The sequence below is a fragment of the Rana temporaria genome, chromosome 8, assembly GCF_905171775.1.
Source record: "Rana temporaria chromosome 8, aRanTem1.1, whole genome shotgun sequence".
In the NCBI taxonomy this organism is placed as follows: Eukaryota; Metazoa; Chordata; class Amphibia; order Anura; family Ranidae; genus Rana; species Rana temporaria.
The window spans coordinates 67,231,522-67,246,890 of NC_053496.1; the positions used below are offsets into that span (position 1 = coordinate 67,231,522).

The 15,369-nt window shown below is 45.0% G+C and overlaps 1 protein-coding gene across 5 annotated transcripts in view; it reads left to right on the forward strand.

The window, feature by feature from the left end:
• The first annotated feature begins 12,806 nt into the window (after positions 1-12,806).
• The window catches only part of FGFR2 (fibroblast growth factor receptor 2), a 128,444-nt gene continuing 125,881 nt past the window's right edge, over positions 12,807-15,369 (forward strand). For all 5 annotated transcript variants that reach the window (XM_040361957.1, XM_040361959.1, XM_040361958.1 and 2 more), the window contains exon 1: positions 12,807-13,131. The gene's annotated coding sequence lies outside the window, so the exon portion shown is untranslated. The remainder of the gene's footprint in view (positions 13,132-15,369) is intronic.

The window sequence follows — 15,369 nt, forward strand, 5'->3', positions numbered from 1 at the left end:
GATTTTTCTTTACTAAAGACATGTGGCTGAATACATTTTGGCCTAAATGTTTGACTAAAATTGAGTTTATTTGATTTTTCTTATAACAAAAAGTAAAAAATATAGATTTTTTTTCAAAAATGTCGCTCTATTTTTGTATATAGCGCAAAAAATAAAAATCGCGATCAAATACCACCAAAAGAAAGCTCTATTTGTGGGAAGAAAAGGACGCGAATTTTGTTTGGGAGCCACGTTGCACGACCGCGCAATTGTCTGTTAAAGCGATGCAGTGCCGAATTGTAAAAACCCCTTGGGTCATTTAGCAGCATATTGGTCCGGTCCTTAAGTGGTTAAAGGATTAAAAAACAACTTTCAGATATTCACTGCCCTCCTTTATAAAGCCAAATTTGTCAGAATGTGGAAATGAATAGTGGCAGTTTGGCTTTGGGGAATTTTAGTGACAGCAGTGAAAAGATAAGAGCAGGTTTGGAGGATGTCTGGAGTTGTGTGTAATTGGAATGCTTTTACAGCCTGACAATAAACACCTATTTCATTACCAACAGAGGAGCAGAGGAGAGTCTAGTTAGTAGCAGATAAGGATCTTGTGTAATGATATCTAGGTCAGTGGGGACCTGGAGGCAAGGAGCTAGCGTTCTGATTATTATTACTAAACATGTCCCTAGATATTACACTCCAGGGTACGTGCCGAGCTTTCGCTGAACAATAGGGCTTTTTATTTACATTGTGGTCCAGGCAATTTAAATAGAATAAAGGATAATAGTATTGCACAAGGACAAGTTGCATAATATCCAGTAGCAATATTTTTGTCACTGCTTTATATTGTTCTATCTATACACCAGGTGGAAAAAAGGATTGGCCGGTATACTTCCTATTGCTCATCGGCGCTTCCCAAATGCCCTGAAGCTGATGACACACGGATGATTTTCTCGCAGCGATTACCCTCTCAATTTGTCACTAAGAAAATCATGAAGATTTTCTATGGGATTATTAAAGGGGTTGTAAAGGTACAATTTTTGTTTCCCTAAATATCTTCCTTTACCTTAGTGCAGTCCTCCTTCACTTACCTCATCCTTCCATTTTGCTTTTAAATGTCCTTATTTCTTCTGAGAAATCCTCACTTCCTGTTCTTCTGTCTGTAACTCCACACAGTAATGCAAGGCTTTCTCCCTGGTGTGGAGTGTCGTGCTCGCCCCCTCCCTTGGACTACAGGAGAGTCAGGACGCCCACTAACACACAGCTCCTTTCTCTATCTGCAACGTAGAGAGCGTCCTGACTCTCCTGTAGTCCAAGGGAGAGGGCGAGCACGACACTCCACACCAGGGAGAAAACCTTGCATTACTGTGTGTAGTTACAGACAGAAGAACAGGAAGTGAGGATTTCTCAGAAGAAATAAGGACATTTAACCACTTCCCTACCGAGTCATAGTAAAATGATGTAGACGGGAACCTTTCGTCCTTCAGACTGGACGTCATATGACGTCCTTGCATTTCCTGCCACTAGGGGGTGCGCGCGCTCCCACTGCATTGCTCAGGACCCGGTGCGTGTGCCAAGCGGCCGCGATGTCCGCCAGCACCCGCAATCATGGCAGGACCATGGATCTGTGTGTGTGTAAACACACAGATTCATGTCCTATCAGCGGTGAGGAGACTGATGTGTGTTCCCAGTACAGAGGAACACACATCAGTCTCCTCCCCTTGTGAGTCCCCCTCCCCCTAAAGTTAGAACACGCTTTAGGGAACATATTTAACCCCTTAAGCGCCCCTAGTGTTAACCCCTTCCCTGCCACACATTTACACAGTAATCGGTGCAGTTTTATAGCACTAATCGCTGTGTAAATGTGAATGGTCCCAAAAATGTGTCAAAAGCGTCCTATATTTACGCCGCAATGTCACGGTCACAATAAAAATCGCAGATCGCCACCATTACTAGTAAAAAAAAAAATGCCATAATTCTATTCCCTATTTTGTAGACGCTAGAACTTTTGCGCAAACCGATCAAATACGCTTATTGCGATTTTTTTTTTTACCAAAAATGTGTAGAAGAATACGTATCGGTCTAAACTGAGGGAAAAAAAACTTTTTTTTTTTTAATTATGATATTTATTAAATCAAAAATGAAAAGATATTGTGTTTTTTTCAAAATTGTCGCTCTTCTTTTGTTTATAGCACAAAAAATAAAAACCGCAGAGGTGATCAAATACCACCAAAAGAAAGCTCTATTTGTGGGAAAAAAAGGGCGTCAATTTTGTTTGGGAGCCACGTCGCACGACCGCGCAATTGTCAATCAAATTGCGACAGCGCTGAAAACTAAAAATTGGTCTGGGCAGGAAGTGGGTGAAAATGCCAGGTATGGAAGTGGTTAAAAGCAAAATGGAAGGATGAGGTAAGTGAAGGAGGACTGCACTAAGGTAAAGGAAGCTATTTAGGGAAAAAAATTTACCTTTACAACCCCTTTAACTTTTACAGCAATCTCTATGCTTAGATACAAATCACTGAAGAAAAACACTTTTTCAGCCTAGGTTCACACTGCTGCGAATTCAAAATCGCGGTAAAATTTAATGTAAATCGCGGCCCGAAATCGCAAAAAGTAGTAAAGGAACTACTTTTTGAAATCGCAGATGCGGCGTCGCACTGATTAGGACAGTGCCATTGCCGACAATTGCCGCCGATTTGAGATGCGATTTGACATGTCAAATCGCATCTCAAATCGTTCCAAATCGTACCCAGTGTGAACCAGGGCTCAATGGCACAACTCAATGCTGTAGCAAATCACCATTGACTCTAGTGATTAAATCACTATCTACAAATTGCTGTTTACAGCTGGCATTTGTGATTTGTAACAGCAATTCATCTCTAACAAAATCACCTGTGTGTCAGCTAATAGTGGTCATACCCCCTTCCATAAATGATTGATTGATTTTCCAGTTGATCTCTTCTAAGGCTTGATTCACACCTTTGCATTTTTAGTGCATTTTGCAGATTTTTACCACAACCCATTTAACATGGTTTCCTATGGAACACGTTCTGTAGAGGAAATCTGCAAAATGCATAGGTGTGAATCCAGCCTAATAGGAATAATCGACTTATATAGGTAGATTCAGAGACGTTGCCTTAACTTTGCGGCGGCGTAGCTTAGCGTGTTTAGGCTACGCCGCCGTAAGTTAGCTAGGCAAGTACATGATTCACAATGTACTTGCCTGCTAAGTTACGGCGGCGTAGCCTAAAGCGGGCGGGCGTAAGGGCGCCTAATTTAAATGTGTGTAAGGGGGCGTGTTTTATGTTAATGGGGCCTGACCTTAAGTTTTTGATGATTTATTTGAACTGCGCATGCTCCGGGCGCCTACATTTCCCAGTGTGCATTGGGGCCAAGTACGCCACACGGACCTATTGATTTCGACGTGGGCGTAAACTACGTAAATTCCCATTCACGGACGACGTAAAAATTTCGAATTTCGACGCGGGAACGGCGGCCATACTTTAACATTACTATTCCATCTATTAGATGGAATAACTTTAGGCCTGATAAGGCCTTACGGAAACGGCGTAAATGTACTGCGGTGGCCGGGCGTACGTTCGTGAATCGGTGTATCTACTAATTTACATATTCTACGCTGACCGCAATGGAAGCGCCACCTAGAGGCCAGCCTCAATATTGCAACCTAAGATAGGACGGCGCAAGCCGTCCTATCTTAGATATGTTTAAGCGTATCTCTGTTTGAGAATACACTTAAACATAAGTCGGCGTAGATTCTGAGTTAGGTCGGCTTATCTACTGATAAGCCTGCCTAACTCTTTCTGAATCTACCTAATAGTCAATAACTGCTTCGGTCAATATACCACAGGCAGGAAAATGGATTTCAATCAATAGTTAACCACTTGCCGCCCGCCAATGACATATTGACGGCGGCAAAGTGGTTGTCTGATCCTGACCGGACGTCATATGACGTCCTCAGGATTCTGAGCCGCTGCGCGCCCCCGGGGGCGCGCATCGCGGCGATCGTTGTTGCGGGGTGTCAGTCTGACACCCCGCAACACCGATCTTGGTAAAGAGTCTCTCACGGAGACTCTTTACCACGTGATCAGCCGTGTCGAATCACGGCTGTTCACGGTGTAAACAGGAAAAGCCGTTGTCGGCTCTTCCTCACTCGCGTCTGACAGACGCGAGTAGAGGAGAGCCGATCTGCGGCTCTCCTGACAGGGGGGGTTCGCGCTGATTGTTTATCAGCGCAGCCCCCCCTCGGATCGCCACATGGACCACCAGGGATGCCCACCCTGGACCACCAGGGTGGGCAAAAAAAAAAAAAAAAAGTCTGTAAAAAAAAAAAAAGCATTAAAAAAAAAAAAGATGCCAATCAGTGCCCACAAATGGGCACTGACTGGCAACATAGCTAAATCAGTGCCGCCCCAGTGTCCATCAGTGCCACCCCACATTGTCCATCAGTGCCACCCTACAGTGTCCATCAGTGCCACCCCACAGTGCCCATCCATGCCCAGTGCCCACCTATCAGTGCCCATCTGTGCCACCCATAAGTAGCCATCAGTGCCACCCATAAGTGCCGCCCATGAGTGCCCATCTGTGCCGCCTATGAGTGCCCAGTGCCGCCCATCAGTGCCCATCAGTGCCGCCCATGAGTGCCCATCAGTGCCGCCCATGAGTGCCCATCAGTGCCGCCCATGAGTGCCCATCAGTGCCGCCTATGTGTGCCCATCAGTGCCGCCTATGTGTGCCCATCAGTGCCGCATACAAGCGCCGCCAATCAGTACCACCACATCTGTGCCCGTCAGTACTACCTCATCGATGCCCATCAGTGCCATCTCATCGGTGCCCATCAGTGCTGCCATATCAGTGCCCGTAATTGAAAGAAAACGTACTTATTTACAAAAAAATTAACAGAAAAAAATAAAAACATATTTTTTTTCAAAATTTTCAGTCTTTTTTTAGTTGTTGCGCACAAAAAAAAAAATCGCAGAGGTGATCAAATACCACCAAAAGAAAGCTCTATTTGTGGGGAAAAAAGGACGCCAGTTTTGTTTGGGTACAGTGTAGCATGACCGCGCAATTGCCATTCAAAGTGCGACAGTGCTGAAAGCTGAAAATTGGGTTGGGCGGGAAGGTGTATACGTGCCCTGTATGGAAGTGGTTAAGATGCAATTGCAACTCTCAATCATAAATGATCGGTTGTATCATGTAATCTCATAATCTGATTATCGAAATATCCTAAGCATAAAAAAAAGTATCTTGATGCTGCAGACTGATGCAAAACGCTTCCTGCTGATTGATCAGATCTGAGAAAACTGATTTGAAATTCAGTCTAAAGGCTTGTACACACAATTGTATTGTCATCGGACAAAGCGTAGGACTTTTGTCTGAAGGGCGTTTGTCAGGAACTTGTATTGCATACAAACAGCAAAGAATTGTTGGCCAACAAACACAAAACGGCATGTTTTTTCAGCTCTTTAGCGCCCCCCTTTGGGCAACTTTGACTAATGTTGTATTTTGATGAGCATTGCTTCTGAACATGCGTGTTTGTACTTTGGAGAACTGTCCGATAGACTTGCGTACACACGATCGGATAATCCGACAGCACACATTTGTTGTTGGAAAATTTTAAAGCATGTAATCCAACATTTGTTGACGGAAAATCCGACAATTGTCCGATGGAGCATACAAACGGTCAGATTTTCCGACAACAGCCTGCCATCACACAATTCCCGTCGGAAAATCCGATCGTGTGTATAAGGCTTGATGCTGTCATTTGTATAGAGCAAGAGCATCTCAGGGTTTCCTTTTATTATGCAGAGGTATCTCAATGTAGGAGAAGTATCTCAATGTATCCTTTTATTATTGTATCCTTTTGTTACTTTTGAGTAATTTTTGGCACAATATCTCAAACATGCAGAATAAAGACATTTTAAACTCTAACACTCAGGACAAATTTAATACACATGACATATAAAATAAAAACCAAAAATGATATTTTCTTCTACACAATTCAGTGGTAATTTAACCCCTTCCTTACCGGGCCATAATAATATGACGTCGACAGGAACCCTCCCTCCCTCCGGGTGGACGTTGTATGACGTATTTTCTTCAGGGCCATCTAGGGAGCGCGTGGCACTGCTCGTGACCCGGTGCGGGTGCCTGTCGGCCGCGATGTCTGCCGGGCGCACGCGATTGCCGCCGATCACGGTAAGGCCTGAATCACACTAGTGCGTTGCGTTTTGGAGCTCCGTTGTCTTTGCGAATTTCTCTATAAGGTGTTCTGCAGATCAACTGCGTTTTAGCTGCGGATCAGGTCCAAATTTGGAGACCTGGGAGAGGGGAGGGGGAGGGGGGAAGTGTATTGAGTTGAATGAGACAAATACTGAAGAGAAATGAACACATCTGCGAATTCAGCTGCGTACCGCAAGACATAAAGACCCGACACGGTTTGGAGGCAATGCACAGTGCGAATGCATCGCACATATGTGAACCAGCCTCATTGAAAACAATGGATTTTGAAATGTCCTGCGAATTGGATGCGGTTTAAGCCGCACTCAATTCGCATAGGTGTGAACCTGGCCTAAGAGTGTGGATCAGTGTGTGTAAACACACAGATCCACCTCCTGTCAGCGGTGAGGAGACTGATGTGTATTCCCAGTACAGAGGAACACACATCGGTCTCCTCCCCTTGTGAGTCCCCCTACAGTAAAAATCACTCCCTAGGGAACATATTAACCCCTTCAGTGCCCCTTGTGTTAACCCCTTCCCTGCCAGTCACATTTACACAGTAATCAGTGCAGTTTTATAGCACTAATCGCTGTATAAATGTGAATGGTCCCAAAAACTTGTCAAAAGTGTCCGCAATGTCACGATCACACTAAAAATCGCAGATCGCCGCCATTACTAGAAAAAATAATAATAATAAATTTAAATGCCCTAAATCTATCCCCTAATTTGTAGATGCTATAACTTTTGCGCAAACCAATCAATATACGCTTATTGTGATTTTTTTTTTTATTATGTAGAAGAATATGTATCGTTCTAAACTGAGGAAAAATTGATTTATTTATTTTTTAAATTGTGATATTTATTAAATCAAAAAGTAAAAAATATTGGGGCAGATCCACAAAAGGATTACGCAGGCGTATCTCTTGATACGCCGCGTAATTTTAAATTTCCCGCGTCGTATCTTTGTTTTATATCCACAAAACAAGATACGACGGCATCTGGGATCGATCCGACAGGCGTACGTCTTAATACGCCGTCGGATCTTAGATGCAATTTTTCGGCGGCCGCTAGGTGGCGTTTCCGTCGAAATCCGCGTCGAGTATGTAAATTAGCTATTTACGGCGATCCACGAACGTATGTCCGGCCGGCGCATTTTTTTACGTCGTTTTCGTTCGGCTTTTTCCGGCGTATAGTTAAAGCTGCTGTTATGAGGCGTACTCAATGTTAAAGCGGGAGTTCACCCATTTGTAAAAAAAAAAAAATTTCTCCCCTTAGCTTCCTGCTCGTTCGGTCTAGGGGAATCGGCTATTTGTATTAAAATATGAGCAGTACTTACCCGTTTTCGAGCTGCATCTTCTTCCGTCGCTTCCGGGTATGGGTCTTCGGGAGCGGGCGTTCCTTCTTGATTGACAGTCTTCCGAGAGGCTTCCGACGGTCGCATCCATCGCGTCACGAGTAGCCGAAAGAAGCCGAACGTCGGTGCGGCTCTATACTGCGCCTGCGCACCGACGTTCGGCTTCTTTCGGAAAATCGTGACGCGATGGATGCGACCGTCGGAAGCCTCTCGGAAGCCTGTCAATCAAGAAGGAACGCCCATTCCCGAAGCCCATACCCGGAAGCAACGGAGAGGATGCATCTCGTAAACGGGTAAGTACTGCACATATTTTAAAATAAATAGCCGATTCCCCTAGTAAAAACGAGCAGGAATCTAAGGGGGAAAAGTGCCCTCTAAGGGTGAACCCCCGCTTTAAATATGGCCGTCGTTGCCGCGTACAATTTTGAAATTTGTACGTCGTTTGCGTAAGTCGTTCGCGAATAGGGATTTGCATAGAATGACGTCACCGTCGTAAACATTGGCTTTTTCCGGTTTCATTTTGCGCATGCGCACTGGGATACCCCCACGGACGGCGCATGCGCAGTTAAAAAAAACGTTGTTTACGTCGGGTCACGACGTATTAACATAAAACACGCCCCCATTACATCCATTTGAATTCCGCGCCCTTACGCCGTCAGAGATACACTACGCAGCCGTAACTTACGGCGCAAATTCTTTGTGGATTCGAAAAAAATAAATAAGTTGCGGCGGCGTAGTGTATCTTAGATACGCTGCGCCCAGCGTATTAATGCGCCCAGGTACGTGGATCTACCCCATTGTGTTTTTTTTTTTTAATTGTCGCTCTTCTTTTGTTTATAGCACAAAAAAGATGATTAAATACCACCAATAGAAAGCTCTATTTGTGGGGGAAAAAATAATAAAATTTCATTTGGGTACAGCATTTGCATGACCGCGCAATTGTCATTCAAAGTGCAACAGCGCTGAAAACTAAAAATTGGTCTGGGCAGGAAGGGGGTAAAAATGCCCAGTATGGAAGTGGTTAAACATGTATTTAAAAAAAAAAAAAAAAAAAAAACCAGTAGATCATACAATTTTTTTAGTTTTTAAAAAATAAAAGAATTTTTTTTGTTTTTATTATTAGACTAGAATTCCCATTTCACAGCTATAGGTGCGGCCAATTTGTTTTGTACATAAATTCACTTCCTCAGTGACAGGGTTACAAGATGCCCACTATTTCCATAGGATACAATGTAGGGGCCAATACACTCTAAAACATAATGAAGTTTGTAAATAATGTTTTCACGTGGCGCAGAGATTATTGCATGAACGCACACGCCCCAACCACAAACATTACTGAGCACTTCCATGCCATAAGTAAGGTTAGCAGATAGCACAAAATCAATACTAATATACGCTCCAGCGGGAGAGCGTTCAGGTGAAAGGATTCTACAAGAGGGAAAGGCATAGTGACACGCAGGATTTAGTACCCCCCATTAAGGTTGCCCATAGATGGCGCTTTGTTTTTTTGTTTTTAAATCAGACAGTCAATCTCCTATAGATTTACCACCATGATGTAATATGAGGACCTACCTAAACTATGCATTCCATTTGCATCCAAGCAGACAAACCCTTGCACTACATAATTGTCGGTAGATCTAAAAGAGATTGTACTATTCCATGTTATGGTTCATGGTCCACTTAAAGGGGTACTAAAACCTTTTTTTATATATAAAAAATAACAAACATGCCTATACTTCGCTACTCTGTGCAATCGTTTTGCACAGAACAGCCCATATCCTCTTCTTCTGGGGTGCCCTAGGCCCCTCCTCTTGACAGTGGGGGGGGAATGGATGACCCCACGGAAAGCCGCTTTTCCTGGGGGCACCCATGCGGCCCCCCCCCACTCTTGTGTCACTGGATTTGATTGTCAGCAGAGGGAGCCAATGGTTCCTGCTGCTATCAATCTGTCCAATAAGGAGACAGCGGCTGGAGCCACTGCGTTCTTGAGGCTTTAGGCTAGGTACACACTGCTGCAAATTAAAATTCGCACAGGACCCTTTTTTCCCGCAGCTTATATTCGCAACAAACTAATGGAAAACAATGTTATTTTAATGACTTGCGAATTTGAGCAATTGCAACGGCTCAAATTCGCAAAAGAATTCGCAGCAGTGTGAACCCAGCCTAACAATCACTTTAAGGCTAGGTTCACACTGCTGCGAATTCAAAATCGCGGTAAAATTGCGATTTTGCCGCGATTTCGGCCGCGATTTAAGAGACATCTGTGCAGGGTTCAATGTAAATTGCGGCCCAAAAATCGCAAAAAGTAGTACAGGAACTACTTTTTGAAATCGGTGCAGCGCCGCAGATGCGGCGTCGCGCCGATTAGGACGGTGCCATTGCCGACAATTGCCGCCGATTTGAGATGCGTTTTGACATGTGACATCGCATCTCAAGTCGTACCCAGTGTGAACCTGGGCTTAGGCTAGGTTCACACTGCTGCGAATTCTTGTGCAAATATGAGCCGTTGCAATTGCTCACATTCGCAAGTCATTCAAATAACATTGTTTTCTATTAGCGCCGTTCACATCAATGAGTTGCTAATTTAAGCTCCGGAAAAAAGGGTCCTGTGCGAGTTTGATCCGTGTGCGATGGGAATTCAGCTCTATAGACTGGCATTCCCTGAAATCGTGGCAAAATCACGATTTTACCACGATTTTGAATTCGCAGCAATGTGAACCTAAATCACGCAAGCGATTTTACCGTGATTCGCCACAATTTTAGGCAATACCAGTCTATAGAGCTGAATTTGCATCGCACACGGATCAAACTCGCACAGGACCCTTCTTTCCCGCAGCTTAGATTCGCACCGCACTGATGTGAACGGCACTAATGGAAAACAATGTTATTTTAATGACTTGCGAATTTGAGGATCGCAATGGCTCAAATTCGCAAAAGAATTCGCAGCAGTGTGAACCAAGCCTTAAGCTGACAGTGGTCCATCTTGGGCCAACGTTAAGAATATGCAAACTCCATGTACATATTGGGAGTTATTTACTAAATACAAATCCACTTTGCACTTGGAATTAAAGTCGCTGTAGATCAGAGGGGGACATGCAACGAAAATAAAAAACACCATTTTAGCTTGAACATGATTGGATGATGACATCAGCAGAGCTTCCCCTCATTTCATATTTACCCCTTAGATTTAGAGCGACTGCCCTTCCAAGTGCACTTGCAGTGCAAAGTGGATTTGCCTTTCGTAATGAACCCCTATAGTCCTGGCTGGGATTATAACTGAGAACCCCAGTGCTGCAAGGCAAGAAGTGCCAATCGCTAAGCCCCTCTTCACACCAAGTGCGACTTGTGTGACGTGAGTTGCAGCGACTTTGAAAAAAGCGCCCTGCACTATTCTTGTTGCGATTTCATGTGCGACTTGCATTGACAGCTGTGTTTGAAGTCGCACAGATGTCAACAAGCTACACATGAAGTTGCACTGATCGGGGGCTGAATCTGGGCTTTAGGCTGCATTCACATCTGCACAGAATGCGTGAAAAAAAACGTGCGTTACACTTATTGCTGCCATTTGTTGTCACTGGCACCCCAAATGCGCACTTTTTTTTTGCATGCATCAAAAGCATGGATAAAAAATGTGCAAAGCTCAATGCCCAAAAAGGTACGTGAGCTTATTTGGCACGCTTGTTGCTTGTTGAGCATCCCATTGAAATATATGGGCTGTCCTATACATCGGGCATAGGACAGCCGGGCAGCATCGGGCAAACATTTTCATCCAAAGGATTTTCGTATCGTTTGTACACAACTTTCGACAGCCGATTACGACTTTTTGTACGCAAATTCCCGAAAATGTTTCTCGTACGGGAACAGAACTAACGATTTCATTTTAACGTGTACCGTTTTCATACAAGAAAAATCTGAAAATAAAGGGCCAGATCCACGTACCCTGGCGCATATTTCCGTCGGGCGTAGCGTATCTAAGATACACTACGCAGCCGTAACTTACTTTTTTTTTTTTTTAATCCTCAAAGAATGTGCGCCGTAAGTTACGGCGGCATAGTGTATTTTTGGCGGCGTAAGGATGCGCAATTCAAATCGATGTGATGGGGGCGTGTTTTATGTAAATACATTGTGACCCGACGTAAACAACGTTTTTTTTTTGAACGGAGCATGCGCCGTCCGTGGGGGTATCCCAGTGCGCATGCTCGAAATTAAACCGGAACAAGCCAATGCTTGTGACGTCATTCTACGCAAATCCCTATTTGCGAACGACTTACGCAAACGACGTAAAAAATTCAAAATTCGACGCGGGAACGACGGCCATACTTAACATTGAGTACGCCTCATATAGCAGGGGTAACTATACGCAAAAAGCCGAACGCAAACGACGTAAAAAAATGCGCCGGCCGGACGTACGTTCCTGGATCGCCGTATCTAGCTAATTTGCATACTCGACGCGGAATTCGACGGAAGCGCCACCTAGCGGCCGCCGGAAAAATGCTCCTAAGATCCGACGGCGTACTAAGACGTATGCCTGTCGGATCGAGCCCAGATGCAGTCGTATCTTGTTTTGTAGATACAAAACAAAGATACAACGTGGGAACTTTGAAATTACGCCGGCGTATCAATAGATACGCCAGGGTAATTCTTCTGTGGATCTGGCCCAAAGAGTGCGCATGATCAGGAACAATAAAAAAAAAAAAAAAAAAAAATGTGTTCATTGGTTCCGATTAGTAAGTAAGAATGGAAGAATGGAAGTTCCTGGAAGAAAAGCCTCACTTTCTTGTCACTGCGGCTGGTAACCAGAAGAAAATGGAATGTTCTGAAAAGAAAACATTTCAAACAAATTCCTGTTAGTGTATGATGAGCCACTGAAGCCACTATCATGACCTTCTCCTTTATTAGGGGTCCAGAGACAGGTGACGTCACAGGGAGCTCCTCTGACGTCACCCAGGTAATGTAGCTCACCTCCTCCTTGCAGCAAGAAGGGGGAATCATAGGGGAAGGAGATGGAAAATAGAGAGCCAAGGCACACATAGCATAGTAATTCCAATCCAAACAAACCATCCCTGTGTGCAGCGATGTGTGCCAGAGAAGGGGAGGAGGGAGGGGATGGGAGGGGCGCCGGCAGGAGGCGGGTGATGGGATTGGTGGAGGGGAGGAGTAGAAGGTCAGCTTTCAGGCAGGGGGGGTGTGTCTTGGGGAGGAGTAAAGGGCTGGCAGTGAAGGGGGGAGGGAAAAGTCTCATCCACTTTCCATTGCTCCTTATACACGGGACGTGCGCGGGTCGCCCCTCTGCTCTCTGTACACGTTGGGAAGTCTCAGTCCTGTGGGTTATGTGGCCGCTGTAATCAGAGGGGTGCACGGCCGATCGGGGATGATACATCGCTCGCTGTGGATTGTAGATACTTGGATTGCAGCTCTGACACTCTCACCCTGGATGGGGGGATCGGGATTTCTCCCCTCTGCTGAAGCTGGGCCCCACTGTGTGAGGATTACACCGCTGGGCTGACTCCGAGGGGACCCCCCCCCCCCCAATTCTATCCCATCGTCCGATCTCTGCACACTGACAGGTAATCGTCATAGTGATGCTTCCAGCGATCTCATCCCTCTGTGTGTGGGAGAGGGGTCACTCTGACATGGACATTCCCTTCATACCTAACATCCCCCCCCATACACTCTGATTGTACAATCACATCATCCCCGACCCCCCCATACACTCTGTACAATCATATCATCCCTGACCCCCCCCCCCCCCCCATACACTCTGATTGTACAATCATATCATCCCTGCCCCCCCATACACTCTGTACAATCACATCATCCCTGCCCCCCCATACACTCTGTACAATCACATCATCCCTGACCCCCCATAGACTCTGTACAATCATATCATCCCTGACCCCCCCCCCCATACACTCTGATTGTACAATCATATCATCCCTGCCCCCCATACACTCTGATTGTACAATCACATCATCCCTGACCCCCCATAGACTCTGTACAATCATATCATCCCTGCCCCCCCCCCCCATACACTCTGATTGTACAATCACATCATCCCCGACCCCCCCATACACTCTGTACAATCATATCATCCCTGACCCCCCCCCCCCCCCCATACACTCTGATTGTACAATCATATCATCCCTGCCCCCCCATACACTCTGTACAATCACATCATCCCTGCCCCCCCATACACTCTGTACAATCACATCATCCCTGACCCCCCATAGACTCTGTACAATCATATCATCCCTGACCCCCCCCCCCCCCAATACACTCTGATTGTACAATCATATCATCCCTGCCCCCCATACACTCTGATTGTACAATCACATCATCCCTGACCCCCCATAGACTCTGTACAATCATATCATCCCTCCCCCCCCCCCCCCATACACTCTGATTGTACAATCATATCATCCCTGCCCCCCATACACTCTGATTGTACAATCACATCATCCCTGCCCCCCCATAGACTCTGTACAATCATATCATCCCTGACCCCCCCCCCCCCCAATACACTCTGATTGTACAATCATATCATCCCTGCCCCCCATACACTCTGATTGTACAATCACATCATCCCTGACCCCCCATAGACTCTGTACAATCATATCATCCCTGCCCCCCCCCCCCCATACACTCTGATTGTACAATCATATCATCCCTGCCCCCCCATACACTCTGATTGTACAATCATATCATCCCTGACCCCCCCCCCCCCCATACACTCTGATTGTACAATCATATCATCCCTGACCCCCCCCCCCCCATACACTCTGATTGTACAATTACATCATGCCTAACCCCCTACACAAACTCTAATTGTACTATCATACCTAACCCCATCCATACACTGATTGTACTATCATATCTAACCTCCCCCATAAACTCTGATTGTACTATCATATCATATCTAACCCCCCCCCATAAACTCTGATTATACTATCATATCATATCTAACCTCCTAAACAAACTCTGATTATACAATTGCATCATCCCTGACCCCCATACACTCTGATTATACAATCATATGACCCCATACACTCACTCTGATCATACACATTGCAACATCACCCCATAAATCTATTCTAATTGTACAATCCCATCATACATATCAGTTGTAGCTAATCGATTGCCCAATACACTCATCAGTTGAATTGCATATATTATATGATCACCACATACACTCAATCTTATTGTCATACTTATCAGTTGTACCAATTATTTAATCCCCCCCCCCCCCCCCACACACAGTCTGTACATTACCTTCATCCTTATCGCTTGTATTTCAGAGATTATCGAATTGCCCCATACACATAGTCTGAATATTGCAGTCAGTTGTTGTAAAGCAATTTTAAGATTAGCCAATCGGCTCAGGGGTCGTATCCCTTCAATGATATGGTTACCCCCATACACTGTTCAATCGTCTTTAGGATCTACTGTCAGCTGTGTACTACAAGGGTCCTGCCTGGTTTACATAGCTTTGTTAAAGTTAAAGCAGATTGTACAATCAGATTGTATAGTGTTTGGCCAGCATTTGCGTGGTTGTACATTACTATGATACTTATTAGTTGTATCTGAAAGATGAGATGAACCCATACACATTCTTATCACAGTCCTGGATGTAGATCGTAGTCGGCTGGATCTGAGAGAATAGAATAAATATGTAATATTGCCCCATACACTCTGATTGTATGCTCCATCAGTTGTATGTGAGAGAATAGAATATATAATATTGCCCCATACACTCTGATTGTATGCTCCATCAGTTGTATCTGAGAGAATATCGAATTCCCCCGTAC